This window comes from Corvus moneduloides, chromosome 5 (assembly GCF_009650955.1).
Source record: "Corvus moneduloides isolate bCorMon1 chromosome 5, bCorMon1.pri, whole genome shotgun sequence".
NCBI lineage: Eukaryota > Metazoa > Chordata > Aves > Passeriformes > Corvidae > Corvus > Corvus moneduloides.
This window is the reverse complement of record NC_045480.1, coordinates 21,484,093-21,509,674: the sequence shown is the minus strand read 5'-3', so window position 1 is coordinate 21,509,674 and position 25,582 is coordinate 21,484,093. Positions and strand designations below refer to the sequence as shown.

Sequence of the window (25,582 nt, the reverse complement as noted above, 5' to 3'; positions counted from 1 at the left end):
GGTTTAATGTCCCAAAACACACATTTTGTATGTAGCTTTTAGTCTACTAAAATGCCTTCTCTCAGGGATTGAGGTACAAAATTCTAACACATGACTAGCATAACTTTTTTCATTACATTATAGATCGTGGGTTTGATATATCTTTCAGACTCCCTATTTTTTTTCCCTACTGCTGGGTCAATTAAGTCAAGGCTCTTGTTTTCTTATGCCATTATTATATGTAGTATTTTTAATTTGAAGCAGTTAATCTGTATCTGGTTCAAATTTACTGTTTTCTCTACCTAGCTTCATTTTGTCCAGACAGTATTTCCTGACCTTTTCCTAGTCTGAAATCTAAACCTTAAACTGTCTTCAAGGATTTGATGACATGGCTCTAAAAACTTGAGCTATTTTGGTAATACAGCTAGAAAGCAGAGATCAGACCTGGCAATTTTACTTAAGCTGTCTACCCAGATGCACCCAAAATATGGTTGACTAAATGAGGTGAAAAGAAATATCTGAGGAGAAAACAATCAGAGAACAAGTTGCTCATTTTCTTTGTGCTTTATGTATTCTTATTAAATTCAGGGGTAATTGCTCTTGGATTTGTAGGACTAATACTCCAAGGTGCAGAATAATCCCCTTGCCACACTCTACCAAGTGCCTTTTAAAAATCAATAACAACATTATGTAGTTCCCTTATCTTTATGCTCAAGTAATTTCTCAGTTAGTTGTCATAGAATAAACATCTGCTTAAATCTCCTTGGCACAAACCCCCACTTGTTATTCTGCCAGTTGATTCCTGATGTGTGGTTTGAGTCTACATTGTATCACTCTTAGGAATCATTTTGCCAGCATAACTTAACAGATGCACAGTATTTAATGTTGTGGGTTTTTGTTGGTTTTTTATTAATAGATATTTCACAAAGGCATAGAATAATAGAGTTCTCCAAGTTTCACCAGATCTGTCATGGATTTCTTGCTGTTAGTATATTCTGTCGTTACAGAGCACTGTCTTCTGGGATCTTTGTAACCAGACTATTATTTTTAAGAGGAATTAAATTGTATCTCCTATTCTATCTTTATAGATGTCTTCTGGGATTTATACTATTGCAGTTGAGAAAATACTTATATTTTATTCTAAAATATTTCTCACCTTGTAATCTTCTACTTCTCAGACTTTGTTCAACTGATCTTTTCTACAGCAATATCTACATAAGTAAATTTCTTGTAGCCATTCTCTATTTACAGAATCTCAGAATCAATTAGGTTGGAAAAGACCTCTAAGATCAGCCTATGACCAAACACCACTATGTCAACTAGACCACAGTACTAAGTGTTATGTCTAGTCTTTCCCTGAACACCTCCAGGGATGGTGACTCCACCACCTCCCTGGAAAGTCCATTCCAATGTCTAACCACCCTTTCTGTGAAGAATTTCTTCCTAATGTCCAATCTAAACCTCCATTGGTGCAGCTTAAAGACTATATCTGTCTTCCTGTCACTTGTTACCTGTGAGAAAAGACCAACTCCCCCTGGGCTACATCCTCCTTTCAGGTATTTTTAGAGAGTGAGAAGGTCTCCCCTGAGCCTCCTTTTCTCCAGGCTAAGCAACCCCAGCTCCCTCAGCTGCTCCTCATAGGGCTTTTGCTCGAGACCCTTCACCAGCTCCTTTGCGCTTCTCTGGACACACTCCAGCACCTCAATGTCCTTCCTGATGAGGGGCCCAGAACTGGACACAGGATTTGAGGTGTGGTGTCACCAGTGCCAAGTACAGGGGAAGAATCATTTCCCTGGCCCTGCTGGCCACACTATTGCTGACACAGGCCAGGATGCCACTGGTTTTCTTGGCCGCCTGGGCACACTGCTGGCTCATGTTCAGTTGGCTGTCAACCAGCATCTCTAGGTCCTTTTCTGCTGGATCCCTTTCCAGCCACTTTTCCTCCAACCTGTATTCACCCATAGCATTAAAGTCATAGTGTTAAGAAATTATTAAATTGAAGAATCAGATGTTTCCCTTAAAGACACAGAAAAATTAGTTTCTTTAATGTGTTTTATCTATGTTTTATAAAAAAATGTCTGCTTAGTGACAAGGAAATATAAGGACACTCTTCATGCACAAAATATTCTTAGAAAAAATCATTCTATTTTAGCTCACTATATATGTGCAATATATATGTAAACTTCAGTCTGTTGAAAATAACAGGCATGTCAACACCTATGGACATCATTAATGTGCATATAGACATATGCACCTAATGTATAAGATCTTGTTTTCCTCCATTAAGATGTTTTAAGAAGTTTCATGGTGAAACCCACAAGGATATTAAAATCTACATTTTCCCCTTCTTATCAGGATCCCTCTTACTTCAGATTCATAGACTCTCATGAACAAAAGTCAACAGATTTTGAAAGAGGGACACAATAGCATTCCAGTATCAAACAGCTTCACTGTTAGAGAAATATAATTTTCAAACTAAATATACTGACTGTGATGGAATTTGAACTATGATTCCAGGCATCTGCTTTCCCCATCAGACCAAGTAGATTATGTCATTCAAAGAATTACAGTCAACAGGCTCTTCAGAGGCAACATGTGTCACTGCATGATAGACTGCATTTATATTGTTGAAATTGGATAAATTACTGAAGCATTGGTTTTTATTTATTTCTGTGTGCAACTAATTTATGAAATTTATCTTCCTCAGTTTAAAGGCCTTAGAGTATTATTCAGACTACTAAATATCACCATCTCAGACAGGAATGGTAGTTTGGGGCAACATGGCATCTATAGTCCTGAGATCACACTTTTATAATAACCATTCCTCTATCAGTTACTTAACTGGTAAAAACATATGAACATGAAAACTTGCATAACTATAGTTTTAGGATTCTGGGCATTATGGTAGAAGTATCTTGGATTACCTTATGTATTTGAGCACAACTGTGTTTGCAAAAATTAGAATGTGCGATATACCGCTGACTAAGAACTTAACAGTTTTGAGTCATTACAACTGACACAATGGAAACTGTTTCATAGCTCAAAAGATACACACAGGCATGATCATAAATAGGAGAATGTTAAATGAGATGAAGGTCCCTACATTATTACTAATGATCAATTCAAACAGAAGGAAATCTTTCATTATATGCATCTTTGCTCTTCAAATTAAGTTCATTCTGATACCATTCAAAATGACAGTGGAGGTGAAAGCTGTAAGTAGTCATTTTAGCTGATGCATTGAATTTATTGTGCAAGTTAATTAATGTCTCCTGATTTAGTCCAGATTCCTGGTTTCTCATCATGCAAAAAAAGGAAGAAAAGTACCTGCAGTAATTGTACAGAGTATATTATTTACCTTGTTAGCCTGAAAAATCATCAGGGAGAATGTGTTTCCAAACCACGTCTGATGCCTGATTCAGAGCCACTCACTCCACAGGAAGTCTCAAAATATTTACAAATTTTCTGAGTACTGTAATTTTTCATATCGGGGGAAAGTCGTCCTATCAAAAGGGCTGTGGACGTGGGATATATGTATGCACTTATTCTCACAAGCGAAATATCTTTATAGCTTGAGAAATTTTATATAGAGTTTGTTTCTGGAAGAAATACCAACATTTTGTATGCCCCTCTAAATGCTATTTCTACTACTGACTTCTGTGGTAGAAACACTTCTCAAAGGATGAGTGATACCAAGTATGGGATTATGCAGAACCAAACAGACTAATTCATTAGCTCATTCTGCTTCTTGAATTATCAGTTCTTGTAATTCAGGGTTATGTTCTAAAATCAATGAACTGTGGTCTCATGATTTCAGTTGCAACATCACCTAAATATAAAGGTACTTTACCTGATTTTAAAAAGTCAGTATGCTTAAATGCCAAAACCTCACATACCTGAAAGTGAGTGTTTTTTGCTTCTCAAAGGATCTCCATTTCTTATGCTTATGAAATGAGAACCTGAAAACAAAATTAATTAGGTTTACATGAATGAATTTTTGATCATTTTCTCTTCTGTGTTATTGAATCATTGGTCAGTATTTCCTAGTAGTGGATACTATTGAAAAGATGTAACTGGGTTTAAAGAGTTACTCAGGCTTTTTTACAGCTTTCCAGGATAAGAATTTTATGTATAATGTCAATCTTGTATTCTCTGTTTTGTCAGTTTGCCATTTTCGTTATCTCCAGGGGCATACCATAGCAATTTATTGTATTGTGCAAACACCCTAAAATAATGTGTATGCATATATTTGATTTGGTTTTGCAGATCCAATCATGATGTCAGAGACTAACAATGCTTTTAGACGCAGGAAGATATATTCCCAGTCTTTTTACCTCACCTTACACTTAATTCATTCTGACATCAATATTCCAAACAAGATTTTGTGCCTAGCTGCATCATTTAAATTGAATAGTAAATCAAACAGATTATTTGTACATTGTAGTCATGAAGGTAAATTGTTCATTACCAATCAAGTACAAATGCAAGGTAAATTTTCATTGATTTTTTTGTTGCTGATGATTTTGTTTAGGTTAGTAACTTCTTGTGTGTTCTTGTGTAAACAGTATTATATTGCATTTTAGTTCTTGTTATTCTTTTAATATAAAAACAAGCTTAGAAGTTATTATGTGTCAGAACAAACAAGAAAAAACAAAACCCCCTAGAAAGTCAGGAAACTATTCTGACTAGTTGCAGAACCTAGAGCAATGTTATTCATGTACAGTCTTCTGATAAGATTATGCAGTTTTCAGATTTAATGCTTATTGAATGATTCAAATATATTCTCAATATCAGACACACTGTCTAAGTGTAAACAGTTCTGAGTCTGATATTACAGGAAGCTTTATGAATCACATATTTTTAAACTGGTTTTGAGGTGTTTTAGAACCTTCAGGAACCCTAAACAATAGGACTGTACTGACATCTTGGATTGCCATTATGATGTGCTTATTGGGTCAGCTGAGGCAGAGCTGAAATCTTTGGATACACAAATTATTTCTATATGTAGGAAATAAGATATTTAGGACCTTCAGCTATATTTTTCTTCTTTTTATGGAAATAATTTCAGACTGTGTTATAGATACTTGCTTAAAAGACGGCATAATCCTTTTTTATCGATTCATTTAAAAAAAAATGTGAGTTTAATTCTTGGAGGTCTATTTAGGAGAAACTGGATGGATTGTTAAGCAGATGATACTGAAGTGTCAATAAAGAACCTCAGAAGTCTTAAGGGTTTTATGTGGAAAGTGTGAGAAACAGATTCTGGTGGAAAAAATCAACAGTAGTCATTGCTATTCTGTAGTGTTTAAAAGTTTTTGCTTTTAAATTACAAACATATATTATTTACATTTATTCTTTCTGGTACACAGTTTAATCAAAGCATGCTGGCCATGAGAAACATACATAAATGGAAGTGCTCACAGTATTCACAATTTATCAATGTATTTAAATATCACATTTCCATTTGCTATTTTCTCTGCTATGCAAAAAAACCCATTTTCCAGTAGTGAGTGGTTTGTGAAAAAAAATCTCCATCATGACTTTCGCAACATTTTTTTTTAAGTTCTGTTCAGACAAAAAACTATGACAAGCACTTACAACAGTATATATTAGGGACTTGTTTGAACACCCTATCCTTTGCTCATAGAACACGGCTTCAGGCAGGATAAAGCCTTTCTGTAACTGCAGCTACAACATTTTACAGTGCAACAGTGCACTTCTGAGATTATGTAGATCTCAAATCGACCTCATAAGGTTATCTGCCAACAATGCCAACCTCTCAAAAATTTTTCTGTAGAGCATGACCCCTAACAGAAGCTAAGAATAAATTTACTCTGCTTTTAAAAGGTGTGTGAATAAATCTCAGATAAAAAACAATTAAATGTGACATCATTTGAAGAATTTTATTTGTAAATTCCAGATGTTTATAGTGAAAGAGTTTTCTTAGTGTGGCTACACATCTTGTTATGGCATAACAAGAAAGGCATTTACCAAACAAGTAATATTTCTTTTAAAAGAAAGGAGTCTGTGCAGCACTGGGGGAAGATATTGGAGAGTTCTTTTAATTTTAGTACAAGAGTGTTTGATCCCTATGTCTGTGATTAATGCTTAGTTTTGTACCATAAAGTGCTTACTACAAATGCAAGAGTTTAATGTAATTTTGTGTTAACTCCCTACATCTGTACCAGCAAGTACTTTCCTGTTTACCTATACCAGGGCTTAATATGTACAAGCAGATAACTTAGTTTTAAGAATTAAAATTTTGTGCCAGACCAAAGATGTTAAGAGAAGTACATAGTGATCTGACCACATATTTGGGATATTCTCAAAGAGAAAAGATTCATTAGAAGATTCAGTACCATAAAAGAAAAATTTGAGGAATGGGAATGTTCCCCAAATGATAACCACTGACCCTCAAAAGACCCCTACTCATATCCAAAGAAGTCCCCAGACATCATTAACATATATGTATGTATTCAGGAAATGTAATGAATATGTATTAGTTTCCTGAACATAACCTGGTTTCTTAGGCTGCTGGGTGTGCATACTAGGTGGAGCAATTCTCCATGCAGCCAGTGCTGCAATAAACTAATGTTGCCTTCCTACCCTAATGAACCAGTTGGAGAGTTTACTTCCTGGTCTTTGGTCACAGGTACATGAAAAGACTTTTTTCAGGAGAGAAGAAATGGTTCCTAACATTTATCAGCTATGACTAGAAAGAGAAATATCTTGCAGAATACTTTCATGCAGTATCATCAAGATTTTGACTGTTTAATGAACTTTTGGTCTACAAGCTGTATTATCATAATGTAGTATGTGACTTATTGTTAAAAAGAGTCTTGAAAGGTATTTATGATTTTAAGTTTGCTTTTTTTGGGAAGAGAAGTTCTGTAGAGGGGGTGGGAAGCAAGGGAGAGACATGGTGCAGGGTTCTTTCTGGATCCTGATAAGGAAGTTTCAACAACAAATGGTTTCATAAAATGGCTGTTTTAATAAGATAGAATAAAAGGAGGAATATAGATAGCAGGTAAATATTTCTTCAGACGGTGGAAACCCCATTTTCTGCCACTCTGGATGCACCCTAAATAGGTGTTCCAAGAACAGGCACAGGGAGAAAAGGTCCTTCTTTTTGATCACTCCAGATATTACATAATTTTCTTAAAAGAGAAGAATTCCATTCCTAAATGTTGATCTCACTTTTAGGTAAAGGCAAGGCCACACAGGTGGCATAATTGTCAGTAACAAGTGGGACCTGTCTTCAGGCTCCTTTTTTCCAAGAAACTGTGTGAGGTTGTCCTGTGGTCAAGTGATCTGTGTAGCAAAAGGCCATACTGAATGTGCAGCACAGCACAGGCCTGGAATTAATCACTGTGGTTAAATGCTGTAGCATCAGCAACTCATGTACAATGGTCTCCCAGTCAGGATCAATGCATTACATACCTCGACCTCGAGCTTACTCCTCCTTATAAGTTAGCAACTGTATTACTGTACGGATACAGACTTCTCATGCCCTAAGTACAGCCCTAACAGAGCACACATAGACTGATCAAATTCATTGACTCCTGGAATAAAATGTCTTCTGCATGATCCTGGTGCAGTATCATTGAACTGAAACACTAAATTAATTTACCATTTCTGAAAAGTCTGCTCACTGAATGTGTTGGGTTTGGCTGTGATAGAGTTAACTTTCTACAGTGTGGCTATTGTGTGGCTATGTTTTGGATCTGATAACTGAGCATGCCTCTCTGAATAAAGAAACATTCTAAGTTGTTTCAGGACTGTATGCTCTCAGTTAAGCTGAGGAATAGATACTGACATCAGACAGGAAGCTTATTGAATCAAAGTGAAAAACCAGAAACAAATAACACATTATGCTTTTCGCAGCCCAGACTACAGTTGAGAATCTACTATAACATAACTCCTATGTTCTGATATTGAACTGTAAAATTGTTATAAATTATATTTGATGTAACATGCAGATTCATCCCTATGCTACATAAATTCATATTAAAATAATATCTAAAGTTTTTAAAAATAAACATTGCCCATTGGTTATGTAGTAGTGTGTATATATATATAATCTATGTAGTCTGGTATAAACTTTTCTTTAATTATTCCTGTTAAAGTTATATTTGATTATTTTTAAACTCAGAGTAGACCATAACACTTTAGGTTATTCAAAGGTGTTTATTGTGGCCTTACTGTATTTTCACTGCAAACAATGCTAAAACTCCCCCTGACTTCAGTGCTAGGTCGAAAGTCACTTGCCCTTAAAAAATCCCTCACTTATTGTTAATATCTAATTAAAAAACTCTTATTTCAATATAGTAGAAATTTCAGCTAATTGCTACAGGTCATAGATTACATCTACTAGCATGGATTCAAAGTTTTTGAGAATCTCTTTTCTCTAGGTCATTGTTAAAAATTGTGAAACTTCCCTAGTTCCTCTGCTCTTCTTCACAGTTTTTGAATGTACCACTCTGTAGACATTTCTTTTTCCTTATGGATTTCTTTTGTAGTGGTTACTTTTTCAGCATTCTACTATCTAGAGACAGTGGAGAAAGAGCTTGTGCTACTCTTTTACTTAGGTAACATCTCTGCTGTGTGTTGCCCGTTTCTCCTGCAGCACTCATTTTGTTTTTCATTTTCAGAAGGTTTTGCTCCCCTCCAACTCTGTGTGTAAATTTGTCTTCATCTTGTAATTTCTATTATTTTTGATTTTTGGCCATGAATTTTGGATGTTAAAATGACATTTAAGGCTAAAAACCCTATTATTTTGTCCTATATTCAGATTTTAATGATGAAGCTACACTGATAAAGATACTTGAGTGACTACACCAATTAATTTGGACAGAATAACCTTCAGGTTATCTACAGATTTTACTACACCTGCTTAGAAGTTCACTTTTTGTTAGACAGGTTTCTGGTTTTACAACCTCAAAATCTCTATGCTGTCTTTGAGTTTTATATTCGATTTCCATTGCTGTCTTTCAAAATCCAGAAGTAAGCCATGTGACAGCTGTGGTTTTTTAAGTGATATTTGAGAGGTTATTTTTCTTCCAGTCTCCTAAGAAATACATTTATTGGATGTGAATTCTTAAAGAAAGATGACTTACTTAATCTTTCCTCTAATTCTTATTCCCTCTCAAAACTGCACAATTTCTACTAAATTTCCATTACAACTTGTTGGCAGTAAGTGGAATTTCTCTATGTCTTAACTTTTTACTATAATTTCCATTGATACATAGTCTTCCAAAGACTCATTATGAAATTAACAAGCACCATGAGGTTGTAACATAGTATTTTCTTTTTCAGTTGTTGTTGAGCCTATTTGGTTTAGAAAGAAAAATGCACTGTCATATGTACTGATTCTTCCCATAAACCAGAGTTCCTCTTTACAGTATTTATAGAATGTTGTGACTCAGATACTGAAATTATCAAGTAACCTTTTACTTTATGGTATCTTGTATCCAAACAAACTTGGGGAAAACATGTTTTTCAGTTCTACAGTTTCAATATCCAAAGAGGAAAAAAAGTAGACAGCTTTATAAATGTGAATTAATTTTCTTTAGTTTGTCTCAAAAAAAGAAAAAAAGTAAAAAAAGAGTAAGCATATTAAAGCATATTTATTGCAGTTTGTCATTAAAAAAGCAAAAGCTAAACTTCGACATTTGAAAGTACCCAGGAAACCAAAAGTTAAGACACTGGTTTCTCAAAAAACTGCTCAATAAATGTTCTACCCATTTATATCTGGCTACATTTTCAAGGACTTTTTTTGAAGACTAAAGATCGAATGCAACTCTTACAGACAAAAAGCTTCAAAAATTCTCTGAATTTCACTTCAATGGCTTTCATATTTCCATGTTTGTTTTTCCTTTGGCATAATGTCTATGGCAATTATACTATTTAGAGACATATACTGCTACAGAAACAAAAACTGAACACCAAACTTCAGGTGTTAATACATTAAAATGTAAGGATTTTCATAATGTCATAATAGCTTCCAGGTTTCAAAATCCTAACAGAGGAACATTTTGCAAAATATTTGTTTTCTTAGGCTTTAATTTCTGCATAAACTAGAAAAAAAAATGAAGTCCATCCTGAAATGTTATACAGTATTGCTTAGCAGATAAATGCTGTCTTAATTATGTGTCTTACTGTCTGTACTTTTGTTGTCTGTTTTATGTCTCCTACTTATTGTACAGGTGCACAAAGCATACCGGAGGTGAGTCATGTGCCACAGCCTCTTATATAATATATAATTATATTGCATAATAATATAATATATGTATTTATTTTGCCTCATGCATAAGATTTTTAGATATTACATTTTTAAATAGTACATTTTAAAATATTTTAAAATATTGTTTTGTTTTTAAATAATTTTAAATAATGCATCTCATTTTAAAATCATATTAGAAATATAGCTCAGTGTCTTGGCAAGGACTTAAATCACAGATAGCCTTCAAATTCTATTGACTAGGGTAGGTGAATTTGACTTGGTAGAAATTATTACACAACAATACAGAAGTAGATTTTACATCAAGAAAAATATGTATGTGAATACGTGGGGCTTTTTATGACACTTCCTTTACAGAAAGAAGGCAGTTCCAGAACTCACTATTAGGAACTATCATGATGCAAACATATTTGGCAGCTAGTTTTTAGAGTGACATGTCCAGGGAAAGATGGTATAAGAATGGCAGAAAATTTATGCAGTACAATCTCTGTCATTCAGCAACAGTAATAATTTTGATTTCCCATTCATCTCAAACCTTTGCATACAATGCTCTGAGCTGCCTCAGGGTGGTTTGGTAGGTCTCAGGAGGTTATAAAAAGGTAGGTAGAAAGCATTCTGTGAGGCTGAGAATGAAAGTGGCAAAGAGGATAGAAAAATTTTTAATGTGCCAAACACTGGGTAGAACAACATGATTGTTCTGGGTTTTTTTATGGGTTTTTTACTCTCTTGTTTAAGAAAGGGGCATTTAGGCATTGTCAGGGGCAGGATACTGCTGGTATATGTGCTCTTTGGCCTAGGCCATTATTGCTGTTGTTATAGTCTCAGATTGTTAGGGCATTTCCAACAAATCTGTTTTACACTGCCAGTGCTTAGGGTTTTATTCCCACTGCAACAAACTGAATCTCACAGTGTAAGCCATACAAACTCAAAATCCTCTCCCTTTATTATCCTATAAATCTGCAGTGATTATAGAGGGGAAGAAAAAGAAATACAGATTTCATAGTCTACTATGTCTTTCTTAGATCATATAATACAAACCTTGATTAAAATACTAAATTAAGATACTAAATGTGGCAGTTCAAAATATTTTGAAAAGATGGAAAGATGAGAATATAAAAATATTTTTGTATGCTTATGGTCCTGATCCTTCTTTTCATTTTACACAATGCTAATAATCTGCAGACTTCAACAGAAGCAGGATCAAACCTCTCAAGAGCAGTGGCATTTTGATGTATTACACTAATACATCACCCTATGAAGCTCCTTGATGATGTATTGCCCTAGTGCTTTATCAAAGTGTCATTGCTCCAATGAAGGCATAGCACCTTCTAGCAAAGTCCTGGATAAGAAGCTATGTTGGAGAAGAGGTTATGTTATGTAATGTTATGTTATGCTATATGCTATGCTATACTAAGGTATGTTTTATCCTGGTATAAAGAACAATATCAGAAAAAGAGAGACAACGTTCCAGGATTTAGTGGCAGAGGTGGATACACCCAGCAGTTGGACAAAATTCACACAAATAAATTTCAATAGGACTTTGGGCTGCTAATGTAATGCTATTTGAAAATTTTGTCCTTTACTTTTTTTCAATATCTTGATTTTTGGTTTTGATAAAAATACCTAAAATATGAAAAGCAGTGTTGAATATTTTCCCTTAAAAATGGTGTCTAAGTAAAGGAGAATCTTTACATTTGGCTCAATTCCTTATCCCAAACCATAATCAAGACATTTATTGACTAGGAAGACAGGTGAAACTGGCTGCACAAAATAGTTTGATAAAATTGTTAAATCCTCATCTCCATTCTCAACATAGTAAGAATTTTCTCAAATTGTTTTACTCATATTGCACATAAAAATATAAAAAAAATTTTAAAGATCCAGTAAGATAAACAGAAAAGATAGCAAAATCATTCAGTATAGCTCTAAGCATATTTCCATTGTAATGGAGGTACCAAATAAACATCTAAATAATCACATAATGTAAAAAAAAGCACAATCCACTAAAATAAAAATAGCATATTTGATGAGAGATGCATTATAAATGTCTAATTGCATCCCTATTTTTACAGTTCAGAATACAAAAGGAGGAAGGATGCCTAATAATTATGTTTTTTCAAGGTTTCAGTCCATCCAGATGATCACATAAGACCTGATTCTGCCATCATGATGCACACTGATTTCTGCTTTATTTGAGCAGCATAAATCTATTCATTCTGGGTTTTTTTTACTGTTCTATGAAAGTAATGCTACTAATGCCTTCAGAAAGGATACAATCAAATCTAAAAATAATTGATAACTAGGTGATACTTGCCTCAATTTGGATTAGGTGTTTGTGAGCTCTGTCTGTTTGAGCATCATAAAAATCACCATTTGGGATAAATTTTTGCTCCTTGTATTTAGGACACCTCAGTGATACTGTCTTACATATTATGAATGTGTTTGTGTCTCTGTATTCAAATTGCTTTTCCTGAGACATAATGTTTTCTAAAGGAAATAAGATATAAACTGGATAGGCCTTGATTAAACCTTTTCTAAGAATACAGCTTAAAGATTTGCACCCAAGGATCTTGTCCATCATTCAGTAATGGCAGGGGAAATACAAGTACAAGAAAAGTGTGATCTATTATCTTATTTATAAATAATTTCCTTCATATTTTCTTGAAAAAACATTGCATTCCATGAAAAAGCATTTCTTATCCCAGAAATACTACTAGTAGGCTTGGATTTGTTTAACTATTAACACATTATTTGAAAAAAAAAAAAGAAGCTTAATAAAATCTAATAAGTAATAATTATTTATTACCTTTAGGTTGCAGTAAGACTACCTTTCTTCTGCATTTGTAGAATTTTGCTAAGAAATACTGTTCTAATGACATCAATCAGAGTAGAGTTTGGATATTATCCTCTTTTGTATATGTTCAAGAACAATGGATTTAGATGCATTTTGCCAGACTTCATAGAACTATTTAATCATATTTTTTCTTTTAATATCTATTGTCTTACCTTCTAGCACTTATTGCTCATGTTATTGAGAAGTGATGTGAAAAGCCAAGAATGAGACTTGTAAGAGTACAGGGTAACACTGTGATGTTGTGTACGATCATTGTTTTTACTCTACATCCCACAGACATTCACAAAAATATCATGTGTTGAACATTCCCAACTTTCTTTGAAATAGCAGAACTTTAGAGAGTTGTTTTATTACAATGAAGTACAAGAAAATATGATCTGCCAAAATAGCAAATTGGGCGTCTGTGGGTGGACACATCACACAGCTCCTATTATGTTTCATTACCTCACCACCAAATTTATAAATAGGTGAAAACTATGAAAAAATAAATAAGTGGCATTTATGATGGACTCTATCAAGTTCATATATGAGCTACCACAGTGCACACTGTCATTTCATCCTTACAAAAAATCAATTTCCTCTTCTACTGACAAGTACCAAATACATACCATTATGATCCAGAATTTGTAGCATTTATTAATTTTTACTTGACATTTGCTACAAACAATACTGCAAAACACTGACATATTTTATAGGTATAGTTAAATTCTCTTCCTTTTGCCAGAGATCCATTATATTAGTTTATGTTGGCCATTATTTGTTAACAAGGTTTGGTAATAGCCTGAAAGACCTTCCTGTATTAATATAGCTACAAAAGCTAGTTCACTTAGTATGGCACAATAATAGCTTAGATTTTAGTGTGTGTAAACTGTATTACATGCAATGATAAAAACTGATCTCGATTTTCAATTTGTTTTATTAGAGTACTTGTGTAAGAGACTTAAAGATCTCAGTTGTCTCAAACACTGTTAAGACCACTAAAGGACTTTGCCCGCTTTGGCAAGCTGTGTAAAGAAGAAACTGCTCATGTGTCACTACCAAACCTCCTGAATATGACTTTGTGGATTTGGACTGTAAATTAAGCCACCTGATGGGAACTTGAGATGTGATAAAGGTGGTACTATTGTCCAGTTATGTAAGGCCTAAGGAGAGGTAAGCAAGGCCAGGGGAGAAGAATGTATCACTGCAAAGAATCCACAAGGAAAGCCATCTCAGCACCTGTGCTGAAAATCAGCTCTGGCTGGGTCTGCCAAGGGGAAACTATAACTCACCTACTCAAAAGAAGAGAAAGACTAGAATGGGACTTATTAGCACTGGAATTTAGTCATGTAACCAACGGAATGAGAGAACTGTGCAGACAATGAGCAGTAATTCCTTTGTTTGCTAAAATGTATGAATAGTGAAAAGTTTTGAATGACTTTGGGACACTCACCACTGAGAAGACCAGGGTAAAGAGGACCAAAGGGATGTCATCTGGATCCATGGGTGGTGATATCTTTCTACTTCACCTGTCTCTCTCTCACTTTCTTCCTCTCCCTACTCCTCTCTTTTTCCTATTTCTTTCTATCTCTCTCTACCTCACATTTGCTGTTAAATAAAATCTGCACTATTGACTTCGGCATATGGTCCTGTTTGAACCTTAATTTGGGCAGAGGCATCTCTCAATAACTGGATCTTAACAACTCTATAACAGGAAAAGTGAGTCAACTTCTTTTCTTGTCCTTCACTGAACTTCTTTTCTCTTACTCTTTCATTCTCTCAGTGGAAAGAAGATCCCCACTGCTACATAATATTATATATTCTGTTCTACCACAGGCCTCTCATTGCCACTGCACAGAACTTGCAATCCCATCTTATACTCCCTCTTCTTGTCTGTACCATTTTCTTCTGATTATAAACCTGAGAAGAAAATAACACAAGACACGTCTTTCCTCTGATAAATGTCTTTCAACTTAATATGTGTTTTGTAGTTTAAATCTCATTTTTATAGTAATATTTTTTCTTGGTGGGAATCATTTTTTTTAATTTCAAATATAGTAAAATTAAATAAAAATCATATTAATTATATGGAAAAACAACCATTTATCTCTGAAAACCTATGAGTTAGATGTGGCAAGTAAACTGCCATGTTTTTGCAAAGATTGTATTGAGTTAGACTGTTGAGACATAATTTCATAAAAGAAGATAATTTTGACACTGAAACCAACAATTGTATAAATCAGATTCTGCAGTAATTGTTTTTCATTTGATGAGCTTAGATTCCTGGGTATATCAAGAAGCGCGTGTCAAGACTGTGACATGGCCAGAGACAGACAGAGTGATAGACACAGCACCAGTGGTGAGGGGCAGTCCAGGGTAAGGTTGGTCATGGCCATCAAGGCATTGCTGACCTGACATTTCCCAAGTATGCCTCATAAGAAGCAATACTTTAAAAGTTTGCGTTTATGACAATCTCCTGCTAATACTCAGTCATCTGCAAAAAGGCACCCTATTGGTTTCAGCTACAAAAGGGCGAGATCTGATTTACAGAAATTATCTTGGTAAAGACAAAATTACTTCCTGTAAATATTTCCTCTACACCTGTAAACTGTAATGGATTGGCAGTGACCTCCTTTTCCCCACTGAGCTGGTGGCTGCTTGCATATTTTCCCTCAGCCTACTTTTCACTTGAAAAAAGTAGTTGAGAGAGTAAGTCAATATTTTGGGTTGTCTCTGTCAAGGTATGAAATGTAAGGGTTATCTAAAATAGGAAAAGAGCAAATATGTATTTTTTTATATATAAAATCACTTGGATTTTATGTACCCAAGCTGTCAGACAGCAGTGGTTATAGACATTTCTGTTTGTGTGTGCGCATAGATTTCCTTTCTTACTAGGGTTGTGTAAGGTAATATCAGAACAACAGTCATCCCTGCAAGTTATTCTAAAATGTATTTTTATTTAGATTCAGAGACTATAAAACCATAAACAGTCATACCCATAACTCAAATAATACAGGTGATAGTGCTTCCATGAATTTATTTCTATGGGACATAGGACTACATATTTTGGAAAAGTCTAATTTAACACCCTCAAAATATGTTAGTAGTTTAGGGCAACTTTTCAATTCACTAAAAGTTGTAGCCACTATTAAAGCTATTAGTATCAAAAGATTTTATTTTTAGTGTTTGAAACCCTGATTTCTTTGCCTTACTTTTCTATTGCGCTCATTTCTTCCTGTCTAGTAGGACTGGCTAAACTTCAGATGCAAATTTATTCTGTTTTGCAGTAGTTCTTCTACATAATATGAATCATGCAACACAAATGTTTTACATAACATAATGCAGTTATTTATCAACATATTATTTAACAGTTAAAACCATAATTTAAAAATTTCAGGCATTCCTACTTCAGAAAAAAAAGTGAAATATGTGTCTACACTTGTTTAGAAGGCATACAAATTTCAAATTTAACTAGAAAAACATCTTCAGAGATTTAAAAAAAAAATACCATTAGAAATTTTTTCCAACCTGATCTGACATTTCCCTTTTTTTTTCCTAAGTGTCTACATTCAGCTCTCATCACAATTGAATTGCTCTAGAGTAATATTTTCTGGTTACTCAGAACCCAGTGTCAACCCAGGTGCTGAGAGAGCATGTCTGTAATGGTACATTAAATTATTATACCTTGATCATTTTGATGATAAATTTTACTTTCGTATTCTGGAAATTTCTTGAAGTCATCTGTGTAATCCTTCAGAATCCATTCAGGATACCTGAAGAACACATGGATCACTGCAGGCACAAAGCCTCCATGGTCATCCTCACAAGATTCATACCATACCCATTACTACAAGAGAGAATCCATTACTGTTCCTCAAGAAATAAAGTTCCTAAAGATTTTAGAGATGAAATAAATGAGATAGCAAAATGGCTAACTACTATAAAGTACTCAGAATGGTTGCTTTCATCCTCCAGATGGGGATTTGGTTTTAGTATAGGGAGGATAAAGTGAAATGGAGACTCAAATTCCTGTCCCTGATTATTCTGTACCCAAGAAAATGAATAGTTTCAGAGGAAGAGGAAAGCATGCTTTACATTTCACAGCTACAGTTTTAAATGTTAAAATATAAAATTCAAGTATAGTTTTCAACTCTCAAAGCAACATATTTTTATCAGCTTTTGCCACTTTCTCCTTACTTCCCCCATTAGATCTTTCCGAAGCCTTCATATGTTTATGTGCCAGTAGAGTTAGTGCCTTGTGCAATAAGTGTCCTTTCCTGGTACAGAACTTGAACAGAAAAATGCAATCTTTTTTCCATATTTTTATCAGCAAATACCAATATTTTTCTGGATTTACTGTTTTTTAGAGCCAATTTCTAACTTACCATATTAAGGACAACTATCTTTATCGTCTGATCATATACATATCCGGGCCATTTATTTTAGGATGTTTTGCTAACTGTTGTAAAAAATTATTTTGCAAGTCCATTGTCTAAGGTAGATGGACTAAAATCCCACCAAAACCCATCCAAATTCCTTAAGAGCAAGTGGATAATTAACACAACAAAACACACAAGAAAATAGTAGGAAATGAGAAAAAATATATTGGTACATGCAAAATAGATAAATAGCTACTAAATTAATGAAGCAATATATAATCTAAGAGATTTTCTTGCCTCATAATACTTTACTCAATCTTTTGTAGCTGTACAACATTCCCATAGCAACCATCTATGATATCACAAATAAAGACTTATAAGTGAAGAGGAAATAAGACATGCATGAAGATTAACTTGAAAAAGAGAAATAATACTTTCACAAAAATATGCCTTGTATACTAAAAAAAATAGGAAATAAAAATTAAAAATATGGGAAGCATGGTTCTGAATTTTATGCTTTCCTAGGCATTCTTTTTATTTTGACTCACAAATTCCTGGGTTTTAGAATTTACAGTGCACCTTTGAATTACAAAGAGGTAACTGTCAGTTGTAATGGTGAGTATGAAATGGTTGTTTATATATGGAAAATCTAAGGTGCAGCTTTTGTTACTAACCAAAATGTCTAATTCCATAGAGTCTGCTGCTTCGCATCTCTAATTGAGAAACATATACCAGTCTGGAAACGTCATATAATTTGCTGTAGAATCTAAACAAAGCATAAGTGTACAACCTTTTTTTATATTGTGACTTGCTGATATCTGGTACCCTGAAATTTTATTTTCTATTGCCATCTCTCAAACTTCATCTCTTCACTGAAAAGACTGAACAGATAATACTTTTAGTGATTCCTTATGACATTCCAGTGTATATACAGAGGACCAAAAGGTTTAAATATGAGAAACTTCAGAGAAAAATATTATAATAGAAATAATTATTCAAATTAATTTCTATATGAAATTATTTTTAAAGCATTAACATAATTGTATTATTTTACCTTGGGTGGAGTTTAGAAATGTCTCTCTCAAAATCTGCTAAATTCTTCTACCTACATGTTTATGATGAACTCCCCAGACTTACTCTTCTATGAACTAGAAAATAAATGTAAGCAAAGTTTATAATTTCATATTTTAGTGACATTACTTTAGGTATTTCCTATTGAATTATAAGTCGGAAAGATGAAAATGAAGACCATGTTTGAGTTGTTCTTTAATATTAGTATTCATAATGTTTAAGTTGATTAGAAACCTGCTGTTTTCCTGAAAGCATCAGTAACTCTAAACAAGACAATTTTGCCTTTCTTAAATTCAGTGTTTGTGGGACTGGTTCCTGACGTATTTCATAAAACAGAATAATCAGGTTACCAAAACCAAAAACCTAGATATCAAGAAGCTGTGAAACCAATAGGTTCTGAACTCCTATACTGTATGTGCTGTTTTTCCTATTCCAGTCCTTGTGTTAGCTTTGAAAGGGAATTGATAGTTTGAGGGACCTCTGTTGGTACTATAGTTTACATTTTTATACTACTCTTACAACTCTTTTCCTTCCTATACTACTCTAATTCAGACATTCAGGGGATATTTAGATGAATATTTAAAACACAAATTATATCAGTGTCCTTCCATGAAAATATATTTTCCACTACGACATTAGTGAGTTAAGAAGTTAAATCCTCCTAAAAAGTAGTGGAGCAAAATTTCCAAAAATCACTAAGATATTATTACTTGGATTTCTTCTGATATTCTCTTCACTTAGTCAGGTCATAAATAAGCAACAACTATTCAAAGTTTTCAACAAATCTTGAAAAGTCCTGTAAAAAGAGAAAAAATACTACAATAATTTCATACCATACATTAATTTCCCATCAAAATGCCAATGAGGTGAACCTAACTCTCACGTTAAGCAGTGACATTTAATATAGATCTAGATAGCATTTAGGGTTTTTCTAAACTGATTTTCTTTAGAACAGAAGAGTTCTAATTACCTCTTAAGTAAGCTAAAAGTAATTTAATGCAATTTAGATGTATTCAACTGTGTAGCTACATTTTGATTAAACTTATTGTTGGCCTAAGTATAATCACATGTTGATTTTTTTTCCTTCTCTATCTCTTTAGAGTTAATGATAAGTTGCATTATTATTATCAGCTTACATTTTAGACACCCAGCACCAGTTAACATTCTATTTCCCAAGATTTTATTTACAAGACTATGATTCAGAGGGGAAAAACGCAAAGAAATTCTCCTAATTCTATGAAACATCAGTACATTACAATATAATAATGAAAGGCTATTATTTTTCAGATTGGTCTGTACTCTCAAGCTCCTGAAAAAAAAGGGTTGCTGAATTGATTATAATTTGTGTGGAATGGACTGTACATGCATGTTAAGCAATTTTTCTACAAAATTACACAAAATTGGAACATCACTATAGCAATATTCTATTGTATGTAATTTTAACTAAATATTATAATCTTCAACAGAAACTTTTTTGATATGTATCATGCTTTGTAAAATCCAGTTTTACTGAAAGGAATTTTTAGAAAGAGTGCAAATGTTTATGTGAAATAAATTTTGTAGAATTTGCTAGGATTGCAAAAAAAGTCCAAGCAAGTTCAAGTGAGTGTTTAGTGAAAACACTTAAAAGTAATGTGTTTAAGGGCAGTAGTAGAGAAGATGAGGTGAATTTTATTGCTCTCTTCCAGGAGCTTAGTACCTATTCTCCGGGTCTCCATGGAACCCAGCAGTGCTTTATACAGATGCACTCAGCCTTTCATGGCCAGCTGCAGGATCTTAGCCACACATTTTAAGCAAGAATTATGAAAAGGTTCATTCAGCTTCCTTGATCCTGCATAGTGAAGACTTTAAAGTTAGTATTTTTGCTTCTTTCCATTAAAAAAAATTTCTTAAATAGGAGCTCTTCAATTATCCCAAAATAGAAAGTCAACAATACTTCAGCTCACTCCAAACCATCTGTTTACACTCATTTCTATCGCAAACTTCTCAGTCATTTGCATTTTGCCCAAGCTGTCAGTTCTTCCTTTGCCAACATTAAATAACATCCCACAGTTGTAGTAGTTCTTTTCAGTCCTAGTGCTAGAATAAATTTTCATCAACAGAAGGAACATCTTAAGATAGCTGTATCTATATCTGAAAATTATGTAAAATCAAGTAGGGCAGAAAGGCCATGCTGTTTAATACACCGTTTTTAAGATTTGTGTCATTAACAATACACCAGTTACACAATGCAAATACAGACATTTCTTTAGTAAAAATTTGCCATGTAAATAATGCTATCTGTTTTCTCCACACAACATGAATTTATCATTTCCCCTCAATTTGTTAGAAAAAGAGCTCTATTACCATTAGGAGCTAGATAGGACTGGGATCATTAGCATCTGAAACCAGATTAAAAGCTCTTATCTTTCCTGGTTTAATTTTTTTAAGTAGTTTCCCTGCCTCTCATGGGGAAATACTAAATAAAAAGAAAAAAAATAATCAAGCAATGAAAACCCTCTTATCAGAAGATATAATATTCTTTTTTCATGTATTTTCAGAAACACCTCCTCCCTTTTAACTTCAGACATACTGAAGTATTTTGTATTACTTTTCAGTGTCATTAATGTACCCTTATGCATAATGTGCAGTGAAAACAGGACTTACATGAAGAAAGAGGAAGAAAGATAAATGACCCCATATAAATAAAAAATACTTTTCTAGTCACTTAACAGCAATAGGTCTCTTGAAGATTGTTTAAAACAAAGCTGGTTATTGACCAGGTTTTGTTGTAGTTCTTTGAAACCTGGGGATGATAATATCAGGGCTTGATGATGATAATCACATGAAGCTGTTCCAGAAATATTTGTCCTAATAACTAATTTTAAAAATTGAAAAACTTGAAAGGATTTATAACGTAACCAAATATGTTTTCCCATTCATGTTCCATCTACCATTTTTTGTCTACAGTAGTTTAAAGATTACAGAATTAAGTTGACACATTTGGCTGTATTCATTTAAAATCCAAATCACTAAGAAATGAGAGGATTCTTTATCCTTTCCTTTTTCAAAACATAATCTAAAAAAAAGCACCAAACCCCTCTTCATAACAAGCTCTGAATTGTTGGCTGAAGTAAAGTCATTTCTTACGTAGACAACAGACTGAGACAGCCGCAATGCAGTTTCTTAACACTGCCTTACTAGTTTGTGTTTGATCTCACAAGAACCTCTTTTGGGAAAACAGCTCACTCCATTTCTATTAATGATAAATTTTGCCATTCTAAAGGAGTTCCTAAAATAGATGTTTCTTACTGTGGTGGTGGTTTAAGGAAAACAAGACTGAAAACAGATATATCAACATACATCTAGAATAACTTAGTTGGTTTCAGTACTGTGATTTCATGCTTCAACAACAGAACAAAGATATGGTTTAAAGACACACATTATGGAAACACTGTAAGGGAATGTGAGCCAGAAATGTATAATGATTATAAAAGAGTTTAGCAAAGGGATAAACAAGTGAGAAAAGAGAGTATAAAATCCCACAAATGCCCAAAACAACGAGAGGCAGGGAAAAATCACTAATCATTATTTGTTTTTGACTCATTCAGAAATCAGTAAAAAATTCCCCTGTACATCTAGTCATGAGCTGTAAACTGTTGTTGGAAACAGTCTGGTGTCCTAAGGAGGCAATATAAAGATTCTTGGTTATTAGCCTGTGTGGCCTGGTTAGCAGGCTGCTGCATTTCCTAAGGATTAGATACCTAAAAGTTATAAAGATTCTATTCTTCAGTATTCAGCAACTTCAGCATATTTTAGCTCCACTTTGCACTTTTATAAACTAAAACTGCAAAACCAACAAACCTGGCAAATTATCTTTCCATTTATACGCAATCATAATTAACATAATTTGAGCAGCAGGAAGAAGGTACTTAGAAGGTCTTAGAAGTTTCATTTTTTCCATATTCCAAGAAATGGTAGTCCGGGTGAACACCATACATTTTATTCCAGTAGTGATCTGTTTGGGATTTATGAAAATTTTATTTCTACTTGCTTTAAAACCAAAGAAGAGAAAATTGTTTTTGCAGGTAGTATTCTGGTTTCTAGCTTTGGAAAACGATTGTCTACTGCAGGTACTGTTCTATAGTCCCGTATTTATACACGTTATTTTTTAATGACAGAAACAAAACACAGAGTTTTGGGATTTTTTTGTTACAAATACCTCTTTCTCTGTTTAAGTCTTAGGAACTAGAAATCAGTCTTAAGTTTCAAGGTAAAAAAAATTATCTTCTCAAATATTTAATATTAAAAAATTCACCTGAGTTTAGATCATATAATTAATATGCAATCGTCCCATCTGAAACCCTTAATACAGGCAATTCAGAGCATCTGAACCTTTCAATTGTAATTCCTGAAGTTTGTAATTTTTTAGTCATGTGGGTCAGTGGTCTGAACACAGAATTTTACAGTGCACACACAATTAATCTGTTCATTAAATGTGGAAAGTCATTGTGAAAGCTAAAATGAAGGACACCTATTTATAAAAAAAACATTTTGGCTTTGAGTTGCTGATACAGCAGCTCTTCCTACATTTTCTGTCTATCATTCATGTTAAGAAAGTTTAGTAGCAGGGCCAATATAGCAGTTAATGTGTGTGTGTGTGTGTACATACATAGAATTGAAATAGGAAGACCTATTTTATTTTTAAATTATTTAAATTACTCAAGCTAATGGTTATTTTGACTAAATTGATAATTTTGAAGAGAAATCAACACAGCTCAACAGAGTTAAAGCAAATATCTGTAGTACTTCAGTTTGCAGTTTATCAGTTTGATAAAATGTGAGGGCTTATAATACCCTCTGTCTTACTGTTAATTTACTAGATTTTGAGGAATCTAGTAATGGTCACAAAAATAGGGACTTGCTCCTTTTCTTTATAAAGACTCTACTTCACAAAGAAAAAAACCCCTTGTCTTTAATGTGGCCTAGGTTAATGGACAACAGGGATAAGATAGAGCAAAGGACACCTCCTGAACAACAATCAAGATAGGAAATCCATAACCAGTAATCACAGGACAATATTCTTCCATTTTCTTCATTCAATTCGGTGAAGTAAAAGCAGCAAGCAAAATCTGTAGTCAAATACACATGGTATTTCTAATTTGTCGAGCCAAAGTACAAGGCAGCCTTATGTTAAGATTCAATTATTAGAGAGACGCCTCTACCTGAATTAAGGTGCAAATGAGACCATATGCTGAAGTCAGTAGTACGGATTTCATTCAACTGTAAATATCAGGTAGAGAGAAAGAAATAGGAAAAGGAGAAGGGGAGCAGAGAGAAAGAGAGTCATAGAGACAGATGAAGTAGAAACACACTCACCCCTCCTGTGGATCCAGGTGCATCCTGTTGGTCCTCTTCTGGTCTTCTCAGTGGTGAGGGTCCCATTAAACATAGAATTCAATGGGTTCAATGGGTTATTATATGATCAGGTATAGCTGGGAATGCCCCAGCACCTCCCCTGCAGGGATGTGGGAAGTTCAACAGACTCTGGATCTGTTGCAACACTTGTGGACCACATGCAGTCCTCTGGTGGAAGGCCTCAGAAAGGAGTCTGGGATGTCCTTCACAGGTCTTTGGTTTATGACTCCTGAGACACAACAGATGTCTCTCATGTGAATGTCTGGTGTGAATAACCTTCTTGAGAGAGGGGCCTAGTCTTACAACTGAGCTGGTTTGTGTAGGGGAGGACTCTGCAGAGTCTGTTCTTTATCTGACTTGTAGCCTCCAGTGCTGGGTGTTACCTCCTCTAGTTTCACCATCACCCCCTCTAAAACTCCTTCCCCTCAGTTGTGGGGAAGCATGTGCAAACATGGCCTCAGCAAATGAGCCTGTGGGCTATGACCCCCCCCCAGCTGAAGCCAACCAGAGACGATTTCCAGGACAGCTGCTGGGTTTGGCTTTCCTTATGGATACATTCCTGTCCCTAAGCCTTGTTTACTTCTCCTGGGACCTGAGATGATTGGACAACAAGAAAGACACAGACCTGGAGTGAGTCCAGAGGAAGGACATCCATGTAGATGATGAGAGGGCTGGAGCAACTCTCCTAAGAAAACAATCTGAGAGAGTTGGGGTTGTTCTGCATGGAGAAAATAAGGCTCTGAGGAGACCTCATTGTGATCCTCTAGTACTTAAAGGAAGTTTATAAAAAAGAGGGAGAGCAACTTTTTACGCACAGTATTTAGGTACTGGAAGAGGTTGTCCAGAAAGGTTGTGGACTCCTCATCCCTGGAAGTGTCCAAGACCAGACTGGGATTGGATGCAGTCATGAGCAACCTGATCTAACAGGTAGCACTTTCCCTGTGGTGGGAGGTGGGGGTGGAACTAGATTATCTTAAGGTCCCTTCCAACCCAAGCTTTTCTATGATACTCTGATTTACATATGCACATATTTTAAATCTATCTCTAGAAATCTTATGTCTAATCTATACATAAGAAGATATTTTTATTAGTAATATTTATTCTAAAGGTATTTTCTGTATCACAGAATATTCAGACTGATTTGCATACGGATATCAGAAGTCAACCCCACATAAACTTAGAAGTGAGAACATAAAATAATAGTTGCTAATAATGCTAGTGAAACACATAATCCAAAGCTGTGAATTATACTGTGAATGCTCCAGAAGATTCATGGCATGTTAAAAGTTTTAAACTGGGTCTTAATTTGTTTTCTGTTGCATTAGTGAAAAGATATGTCTTCTAACCTTATTCAGTGAAAAAATCTGGCAGGTTTTCAAAACTGTTAGATCTTTTATCTCAACCTCCTATTTTGTATATCTAAGCAGGCATTTTTGAGAGGAAGTGCTGGTTTTACAACTTTGTTGTCAGACTGTGTTGCATCTGCCATCTAATCATTAGAATGTTTTTCAAGAAGAATAGAGATAGTTCTTTAAATAAGAAGAGAAAATACTAATTTCCATTAGAGGCAGTTGAAGGAAGAAGGAAAGGACATCATTATTGCAAACACTTTAGTGATTTTTTCCTTGTTTCATTTTCTACCAGCTGTGATGTCAATGAATATCTAGTCCTGTAAAATTTCAC

At 34.3% G+C, this 25,582-nt stretch overlaps 1 long non-coding RNA gene across 1 annotated transcript in view; it reads right to left on the bottom strand.

Annotated features, from left to right (window-relative positions):
- Positions 1–25,142, bottom strand: part of LOC116444772 — a 34,612-nt gene extending 9,470 nt beyond the window's left edge. Inside the window, exons 1-3 of the long non-coding RNA XR_004240482.1 lie at positions 23,861–25,142; positions 18,486–18,579; positions 3,876–3,938 (exon numbers count right to left, since the gene is read on the bottom strand). This is a non-coding gene — a long non-coding RNA (uncharacterized LOC116444772). The remainder of the gene's footprint in view (positions 1–3,875; positions 3,939–18,485; positions 18,580–23,860) is intronic.
- Positions 25,143–25,582: the final 440 nt, after the last annotated feature.